Source organism: Crocodylus siamensis, chromosome 8 (assembly GCF_052110815.1).
Source record: "Crocodylus siamensis isolate JL-2025a chromosome 8, ASM5211081v1, whole genome shotgun sequence".
In the NCBI taxonomy this organism is placed as follows: Eukaryota; Metazoa; Chordata; order Crocodylia; family Crocodylidae; genus Crocodylus; species Crocodylus siamensis.
This window is the reverse complement of record NC_143402.1, coordinates 44,885,591-44,896,213: the sequence shown is the minus strand read 5'-3', so window position 1 is coordinate 44,896,213 and position 10,623 is coordinate 44,885,591.

Here is a 10,623-nt window from a genome sequence, read left to right as displayed (position 1 = left end):
TGACGGGTGCTTCGCCCCCTTGGTCCCACTCAGAAAGCACCAAATGCTGTAAAGATCTGATAGCATTCCCACTGGAGCAGTGGTGGGTGCATGCCAGTAAACACTGGCAAGACTGAGAGACTAAAGTGGGCAGGGCACACCCTGGGCACATGCCAAACAGCAGCTACATTCCATGTTTTCAGGCTCTGGTGTTTGTTTCATTCAGGCACTCCCTAGCATGATCGGAGGTAGGGAAACACGCTCTATGCCTGTGTGGGTGCACAGCTGCTTTAGCCATGGATGACATTTGTGCTGATCTGTCTGTAGGGCTATATCAGCCCTTGCAAAACTGCCAGGAAAATTTGCCATCCAGGTACAAGACCTCCCTGAGAAGGCAGAACATGTTTCTGGCCCATCAAAACAATTACCTGATCCATGCAAGTCAAACCTGGCAAGCCTTCTGTAAATACTAATTGTACAATGGACTTCCCTCTCCTGTGATCCAGCAGTATCAGAGCCTCATGCAACATCCCCTTGGATTTACTTAACTGGTGCTTCACTTCTATTGGCAAGCAGAAAAACGTTTTCAAAGACTCAAAGAGATAAAAAATACCCATCTCCAGGTTCAGGAAATGAGCACAGGTGGACATCAGCTGGACTGATATGTCAGACCCTATGTCAGCAATCAGCCCTCTCCAGACAATAGATGATCAGGTTGGGGGCGGTTAGGTGATCCCTCCACCCCACCTCTTCTCCCCAACAGGAAACTTTTTTTGTTGGGAACGTGGTGGGACACCCTCTCATTGAAAGCTCGGCCCTATAGGCAGAGACCCCTTCCTGCTACCCTGTGGGGCACTGGAAGAAGGATGCTGATGAATCAGATCTATCCAGCATCCCTATTACTGGTATCAGAACATGTGGCACCATTAGATCCATCCTACTCAGAGACCTGAATTTTCTCTTTGCTCTTTTTCGCCAGTTAAGTGAATTCTTGGGGAAATGAAGCTTAACACCACTACAACCCTGCACAAGCAATGAAGCTTTCCTTGACTTTTCCCCACAAAATAATTTTGTCAAAATTGACAAAAATATAAGCAGATATTTTGATGTCGATGAAACTATGTATTCTGGTGGCAAACAAATCTGCTGGAAAGGTGTGACCATCTTGAGTGTTAGTTCATCCCCAAAGAACCTCATCTCCTTCACCTTCTAAAGGTGCTGCTGTTCATCCTGCAACCCTGGATGAATGGTTACTGGCATTTCTACTCCATTCATAAAGCTTTGAAGCATGCATATTTTTCTTGGCACTTGGCTTTAGTATTCTGATGCAATTCAATTCCAATGAAAATGCCAAGCATGACAGATAAACAGACACAGATCCTGTCAGGTCCTGTTGCTCTTAGAACTTCTTAAAAGACAGCAGCTAGGTAACTTCTCGGATTTCAGAACCATTTGAGCATGGATGTGCTATTTCCAGCATCCATGGACACTGACCAGAGACTTAGAGCCAGGTCCTGTCCTGCCTCCAGCAGCACCATCCAATTTACATGTTCATCAAAATCAAAACCATGGAATAGATACATTATTCTGTTTTCTGAGCAACTTTCGTATTACCAGCATTTTAGAAATGAAGGAACTGGGTAGACAGAGAGGATTGTGACTTGCCAAAAGTTGCCCAGCAAGACAAGAGTACAGTCAAGCATACAGTTTCTGAGTCCTTTTCTGTCATCACTGTGAATTGTTTTCACCCTGTTGCTATGTCGTGGCCAAGTATGAACTGATGTCCGAGAAAGAAGAATTCCTCTGTCCTCTTCTTAATCAGACTGCCTGTCTTCTTCTTAATCACGGTGCTTATTACACTGGGTTGTGTAATAATGCAGAGCTGGTCACTTGACCTTCAAGAATGCAAATGTAAGTAAAACAAGGAGATAATTATCTTTTCCATGGCGACCTGTCGCACAGGGCGTGAGCCAAAAAGAGGATACATCTGTAGGATATGGAAATGCTTTCCTACCAGCCCAGTGATGTGCCGCTGACCTCAGAACCCAGGAGTGATGGATCTGCAGACAGGGCTGTCAGTGTCTTTCCCAAGCAAGAGGCTAATTCTAGAGGCCGGATATAACCTCCAATCATTAGTCCTCAGCTGAGAGGAGGAAAGAGAAGAATTGTGTAGGCTGTTGCTTTTTTTAAACAACTTGTGACCCATGCATTAGCATTAGATTAGAGTAATTTAAAGGAGGAGGGCAGGGGAAAAAGAAAAGTCCCAGGTTCTGAGTTTTAATGGGTACTCCATAGCAAGTTTGTGTGTCCTGGTCAACCCTAGAGGCAACCATTCACCTCTCCATGGTGCCATCTGTGACCATAATAGTGATATTCAACCCCAGGCTCTAGCAACATATGCCTTATATATGGATCTCTTCCCTGCTTTGAATTACACATCCCAGGCTATCCTGATGCTGATACAGTGGCCGCCCAGGAACATAAGAATGACCGACATGAAACTTCATGGAGACAAACACAGACATGTGAAAGTCCCCATGTTATCATAAGCTTACTATGCCTAGCAGCTGTGCCATTGAGCACACCATCCTGCTTGACATGGGTTGCCTTCTAAACTGGCAAAGTATACCCTTGTCTACACAGCATCAGAGCTGGGCTAATTAGCACTGCTGAGTGACATCAATTAACCCAGTCCCATGATAATAAGCCCACCTCTATCACTACATAGTTGTAACTACACTGCTTCCAGTCTAAGCAGCACACAGCATGGTCTCAATGACATAGGGAGAAGAAATGTCTCAAATAATGACTGTTTCCTGGTGCCATTAATTATCTGTCAATTTTTAGATTATGGCATTTAATATTTATATTACTCTGTAACACCCAGAAGCTACAATCAGGATTATGTGTGTGGAGCTATAAAAACATTTGGAAACCCATTTCTTTGAAATGTTTTAAACAATGATGGTGTAAATGCTAGCAATCCCCTACCATTTCTATGTTGTTTTGATGACTTTACAAACTACTGCTATATAATAAATCTGTTGCCCATATCTCTGCACTCTAAATGTGTATTCATTATTTATGTCACATAGGCCTTACTGAATTTGTTTCAGTCTCTCTCTGCATTTGTCTTTGATGACAACGTTGTTCAGCAGAAGCTGCAGGTCTACAACCATTGGTTTATGGCCTGTTGGATCTAGCTAACATAAATGAACATTGCAAAGACCTGTGACATATGGATAGAAGTGATAATGGGGTGAGAGGGTGATTAAGTCAAGACTTGCATATTGAGCCTTACATGTTGAGTGTCTCATATACCGAGTCATAGGTTTCCTAACTTTATCAATGTAAATCTCACATTCTGTCCCTCAGGCTCGACCTCAGCTTGACTGAATCCTGAAATACTTTTGGACCATGACATTATGGATCAACATGACATTGTAGAATCTCTCCATGAGGATGCATCTCAATGAAACACCATCAGGTTGCAACACCCTGGCATTCTGCTGTGGTGCAACAACATGCTACTGCAAGCTGATGTCCCTACTGCTTACAGAAGGGAAAGATGATAGATCTGTATCATGGACACAACCAGTAAGATTTTCTTTAATCTTGAGAATTCTGCACTGTTGTTGCTGAGAACACTGGAGCAAAAGAGAGAGCTGGGCACTTAGCCAAGTATATGACAAGCAGGAAAAGGAACAGGTGGTTGGGCTAGACAATAGTGGATCATTCCTAGGAACACAGGATTTGTCATTGTCCACAGACATCTTCCTCAAGGTCTCCCTCACAAGCTTTAGCTTGTTACACATGGGTATACACACACGCACACACTGGAATCCCAGGAAGGGGCTGCGACAAATTCTCATGGAGGCTGAAATACCGTGGCTCTGAGCTCACCAAGTGACTAACTTGTTTATCTCCTATGGGAGCTGCTCCACTGCAATCTAGCATTTGGGAAGCATTAGATCTCAGCCAGCTCCTTTCCAAGTTGCAGTCACATCCCCCACCCTCAAAAGAACACACTCTAAAAATACAAAGCAAAAAATGACACATCACCCTGTTTCTTCTAAAAGAAAGTCATTGCTAATCACTCCATTACTTTACTACATCCTGTTGGATTAGCACTAGAAATAGTTCAAGTGGTTAAAACAAATGGCAGATGTCAGGGAAATCAGAAGGCTTTTTGTAAGAATCAAAGGCGTGAATTTCAGAAATTAATGCATGCAAATTGTTGCTGTTGCATGCCCAAAACAGATACTGGCACATACAAAAGGCTAATTGTGCACATAGTTGGCTGCCCGTGCAAGCAAATGCCCAATTTGCATATGCAGTCCCTGTAACTATGCTTACCATTTAAGTACACAATTGCATTTGTATTTTTTGTGTGCGCCAATCCATTCATTTTGAAAATCAGCCCCTACAGATTTCTAATAATTTTTTCTACAGGGTAAAGTAAAAGTTCAGGTGGCAGTAAGTTACTCACATTGAGACGTGCTAATTCTATGCATGGTGCCAGAGAAACCCACCTTAGAGCCATAACTTAATAACAGTTCTTACAACAATAAGGGTTCATTTTGGAATGGAAGGGGTCAGTTTTTCAAGCAGCCTTCAAAGCTATAACTTATGTCCATACCTCTTCAATCTCTAGATATTTCACAGACAATGAAGCTTTATGAGTTACCCAGCCCAATCAGGTTAACAATAATGATTTTTTTCAAATCACCCAATTTATTTCATATCAATACAAAACCCTGATGATGTAAAAACAAAAATGATGGGAACAGCTATGCAGCCCTGTCTTAATCTCAACCATAAAAATACAGGGGTTATCAGCCTTGCTGCTGCAGCTTTCAGTCAAAGGTATGAGGAGTGATACAGGTATATCTAAATCACAGGGGCCTTTATAGGTCAGAGCCAATAATTTGAATTCCACCTGGAAATAAGCTGGGAGCCATTTCAGTCAATGCAGTACTCATATCATTCACATGAAAAGGCAGTATCAGTGTTTTTGTGTTCTGTGTTTGTCTTCCCATTACAGATGAAGATAGAAAAAGCATCCATGGACACTGCTACTACCTGAGCTTCTACACTAGGACTTTAAAGATTAATTTTATTGTCTACACAGAAAGTGCCTACCACTTCTGTATTTTCTCGCAAACAACACAGACCTTTTCTCATAGGCAACGTGTAGGGATTGGCCTTCACCAGCCAGGGAATGGGGGTGCCCAGAGAAGTGCCAGCAGTACTTCTGGTTTTGCCACCAGGACTTCCAGGATCAGCAATCGGCCACTGGGGGGAATCAGCAATAGCCACTGGTTCCCACCCCCTGCATCCCCACGACTTTTCCCCAAAAAACAGCTGATGGAAATTTGATTGTGCATTATATGCAAGAAATATGGTAAGAGCAGGTTCTGTTGCTTACCAATTGAAATCAAAGTAAAATCTGCAGTGATCCACAGTGGGTGCATCTACACATGCATTTGCTCTCAAGGAAACTACTAGAGAGTAAACGCTCCTGGGCACACATCTACACATGCAGGGACACAGAAGCAGACTTGCTGTTCCTAGCAGCAAACTGCTCCTACTCCTTCTGGCCCTACAACAGGCCTCTTCTGCCACCAGGGGGACCTGGAGGATCCAGCCACGGCTGCCTGAGGCTAGCAGCCATCTTTAAAAGGCAGCCCACTCCCTGCTCCCTTGTCAGCCATTTTTCTGGCCAGAAGCAGCTGAGGGACAGCATGCAGCAGTTCTCTCACCATAGCTTTTACCCTCTCACGCCATAGCTGCTCCACCCCCTGGCCCTGGCAGTGACATCCAGTTCCCCAGGCTCCTGGTCACCATGGTGCTTGCCCTGCTGGTCCACCATGGACATTACCATCTGGCCCAGAGCAGTCTGAGCCCTACCAGCTCCCCCATGCTCAGCATCTGCCTGGCGAGCCTCACTACACTGTCCCAGGCCCTCAGCCACTGTGCAGCTGCTGGCGAGACCCTTTCCTGCTGGCCAAACCCTGGCAGGGATGCCAATGATGCGTTCCTGGATGCAACTGCCAGCTCGGTCCGTGCCCTCCTGGGCCTCCAGCCCAGCCTCCTCTGGGCCTGCCTGGCCAGCCAGGACTAGTGGCTGCACATTGTCCAGACCAATGGAGTCATTCTGGATAACTGGGACCACCTTCTAAGACTTCCTAAAGCAGCTTCACCCACACCTGCAGTGGCAGGACACCACCATATAGCAGCCACTCTCTGAGTACACCTAGCAGGCCCTCACCCTGCTCAAGCTGACCACTAGAGCTGTGCAATATTTGGCCACCAGTCTTGTTTCGACTTGTCGAAACAGCAAAATCAAAATGAAATAAATATGGTCAGAACAGCCTTGAAATGAAATGAGGCAAGTTGAAATATTTCACCGTTTTGATGCTGTTTTGACATTTCGCCCATAGGCTATAATGGGGAAGGTCAAAACAGCCTATAACTTTAACCTAGCTACTACATAATAATTTAACGAGAATGGATTAACACTTACAAAACCACAGACAGACTAAGGAGAGGAAATAATCAATACAGACAATCAACTGCCCCAAGACAGACACAGTCAGTTGCACAAGCAGTCAGTTGTCACGGGTTTTGTCTGTCAACAGCTAGGGGTGCAGGGCCCCAGAACCCCTACACCTATCTCCCTGAAAGCTAGCAGGATTCATGGCTGCAGCAGGGGCTACCATCCCTGCAGCCTTGACCCTGCTGTGCCTTAACACACACAGTGTCACCCACATCATGATTTTTACTTTTCTGCAGCTTGAGGTGCAGTTTCCCCCAAACCCCTACACCTATTACCTTGAAACTTGGCAAGCTTTGTGGCCTCCACAGGGGCTAGCATGCCTGCAGTTTTTACCCTGCTGTGGCTTAACATGTATACATGACATGAGTTTTGCTTTCAGGATTTTGGGGTACAGTTTCCCCAAACTTCCTGCATCTATCTCCTTGAAACTTAGCAGGCTTTGTGGCCTCCACAGGGGACAGCATGACTGTAGTTTTGACCCCGCTGTGGCTTAAAACATACACATGACATGAGTTTTGCTTTCAGGATTTTGGGGTGCATTTTCTCCAAACTCCCTTCACCTATATTCTTGAAACTTGGCACACTTTATACCCTCAGAAGTGGCTATCATTTTTGCAAGTTGTATCCAAATCTGTCCAGAAATAACAAAGTTACAGGCTGTTTTGACCTTCCCCATTATATCCTATGGGCAAAGCATCGAAACAGGGTCAAAACGGCAAAATGTTTCGATGGAACGAAACGGAACAGCCGTTTGAACTTGACGCAGAAGTCAAAACAAAACACTGTTCTGTCAAAACGCTAGTTGAAATGAAATAGTTCCATTTCACACAGCCCTAATGGCCACACCTGCCAGCCTGCAGTAAGTTGGCCACCTCTTCAGCATGGGCAAGGCAACCTGTGAGGAGGCCATCCTGGAGGTGTGCAGCACCCTCCAGGACATGAAGGGGCACATGGTGCTCCACATGCATAACCCCCTGGAGGTGTTGATGGGGTCCTGTGCCCTGTGCTTCCCCCAGTGCATCAGGGCCCTAGAAAGGACCCACATCCCCATCTCCTGCCCACCCCATTTCAACGGCCCTTTCTACAGCTGGTGGGGCTTTCATACCATCATGCTCCAGGCCATCATTGACCATTGTGGTGCCTTCACAAACATGAGTGCCAGCTGGGCAGGCAGCAGCCACAACACCCATATCTTCCACAACTCTGCCCTGGCAGCCCTGGTAGACAGGGGGTGCTTTGCTCCAGGGATGCTGGACCTCCAGCTAGGTGCAGTGATGGTCCTGCTGCTCCCCATTGAGGACTCCATCTACCCACTCTCCCCTAGCTCATGTGGCCTTACATTGGCCAGCTGGGCCCTGCCAAGCACACTTCAACCAGTGCCTGAGCTGAACCCACACCCTTGTCAAGTGTGCCTTCGGCCAGCTGAAGGGACACTATAGCGCCCTCACCACCTGCCTTGAGGCCACCAAGGCCAACATCCCCTGAGTCATCATCACAGCCTGTGTGCTGCATAACATCTGTGAGGTCTAGGGAGAGCTGTTTCAAGAGGCCTGGGTGGGGGAGGTGCAATGGGCAAATGCCTGGCACCAGAACCACAAGCTGTGACAGAGATGGGCCCTGTCCCACCACCACCCAACTGAGGCCCTAGATGATCCACATTCCTGCCAATGGGGGCCTGGACACTGGGTGCAAGAGATGCTGGCCAACCACCTCTTCCTGCACTCCCTGCTGTAGCCTACCTGGACAGCCACCCATGGACGCCCACCCCAAGTGCTGTGCGTGTTCCGTCCTAAATGAGGGGCCATGGGATGGAGGTGCCTAGGGGATGGAGCCTAGGGACAGGTACCCAGCACCTCAGCCTCTGGCCATTCCCCCACAGATGCATATGCTACAGCAAGCCCAGAAGGTATGGGGCTCATCCAGGGATGACAGCAGACACTGGTCTTCCAGCACCCATGTCCCCCTCCTGCAGCCAGTGGCCAAGGCCAGCAGGACCAGTGCACAGTCCTGGTCCCACTGCAAGTAGGTCCTGCTCCACAGCCATGTGAAGTGGGGGCAAGCAGGGGTTGGGTGGGGGGGAACCTGGGGCGAGGGCCAGGGCAGGGGATCCTGACTGGTGGAGGGGGCACAGCAACTGCATCTAGGCCCAGGGAGGGGCCTGGTGCTGAGCAGCAGGAAGCTGCCATGGGGCAGGCAGGGCTGCAGCCGGGGCCAGAGCAGCAGGTGGCACAAAGGTGACCACTAGGGCAAGGATGGTGTCCAGCACCCAGTGGTCCTCCTCAGTCACCTCCACTGCTCTGTCCATAAGCACAGCCTTCCACTTAAGGGCCTCAATGTGGTGCTCCACCAGGGCCAGAAGCCTCCCCTGAACACCCGGTCTGCCCGATCCCTTGCCTCCTCACAGGTCACGTCCGGTGCCCCCAAAGCATCCTGCTGGCCTATGACCTCCACGCACCAAGCCTCCTGCCAGAAGACATCCTCCACCTGCCAGGCCCACTAGTCCACCAGCTGCTCCTTGGACGCAGTCACCAGGTGGTCCAGCAGGAGGGTCCAGTCCTGGGTCCTCTTTTGCCTGAGCTGATGCATACACATGGCCCCACCTGAGGCTGGAATTGACCCTAAGCTGCCATCCAACTGCCAACTGCTGCCTTTCCCCCATGTGCAGCTACAGAACCTGCAGAACCAGGAGAAAGAAGCTTTTGTGAGAGTTTGCAACATTTCTGAGATAAGACGTTCTGTATCGGGGAGCATGTGCTGCCTGGCCTCAGATTGGGGGTTGTGCATGCATGGGTGTCCATGGACCATGGTAGTTAGATGGCCAGGCCTGGGTCCAGGCAGTCACAGGCTAAGCCCCCCATCCCCACTTCAGGCATGGCTGGTGAACTCAGACTGATGAGATGGTAGAGGATCCCACGGGAGTGGGGGTTGCAGCTGGCTGGGAGTGGGGTGGAGGTTGCAGCCTCCCCACTACCAACCAGAGTGCCTGGCAGTCTGCAACCCCTCTCCCCCAACTCCCAGCTATCTGCAAACCCCACTCCTGGTCAGCTGCAAACCACCCCCCTGCTCCTGTGGGATGTTCCACCACTCCACCAGTCTGAGTTCACCAGCTGCGCCTGCCCCATGCACTCCCCAGAGGCTGGTAGAATGCCCAGTGCTGGCTGCAGGAAGCCTGCCTCCCCCACCCCCTTCCCAGGCCGGGTCAGGCCTGGGTCCTGGCAACACCTGCTGCCATGGCTCCAGACAGACTCCACCTGTTCTCCTCCTGCAGGCCAGCCTGTCTCCTGTGCTGCTGCCAATCACACAGCACGCAGGCTCAGGAGTCACAGGATTCCTGGATGACTGGGACATGGAGCTGCCGGTGCCCCTGCCCTCCCCACAGGGGTCCAAGGAGATGCCCAGGGGACAGCCCCTACTCCTGTGCAGACTCAGCACCCTGAGTATGCCCCTTCTGCAAGTGTCCACGACACAGTACGAGGAGCTGTTTGCACAAACCAAGAGGTGCCTGACCTGCAGGGAGCAGATTAGAAAAGCAAAGGCAGAAACCAAATTCAAATAGGCAACAAAAATCAGGAACAATAAAAAGTCCCCCCTAGTGAGTTTATAAATGGTCACCAGGTCCCCTCTCAGCCTTCTCTTGTGAAGGCTGAACAGGTTCAGGTTCCGCAGTCTCTCATTGTAGGGTCTGCCCTGTTGTTCCCAGATAATGCGGGTGGCCCTCCTCTGGACCCTCTCATTGTTGTCCACATACCTCCTGAAGTGGGGTGCACAGAACTGGACACAGTACTCCAGCTCTGGCCTCACCAGTGTTGCACAGAGGGGGAGGATCACCTCCTTGGCCCTACTTGAGATGCACCTGTGGATGCACAACAAGGTCCAGTTAGCCCTGCCAACCGTGACCTCGCATTGTCGGCCCATGCTCATCTTGGAGTCCAATAAAGTCAGTAGGACCAGATGAACTATGAGCCTGAGAGTGCTGAAAGAATTGGTTGACGTCCTCTCAAGACCAATGGCAAAGCTAGCTGAGAACTTGTGGCACTCAGAAGAGGTTCCAGAAGACTGAAAGAAACCCAATGTGGTGGTGCATG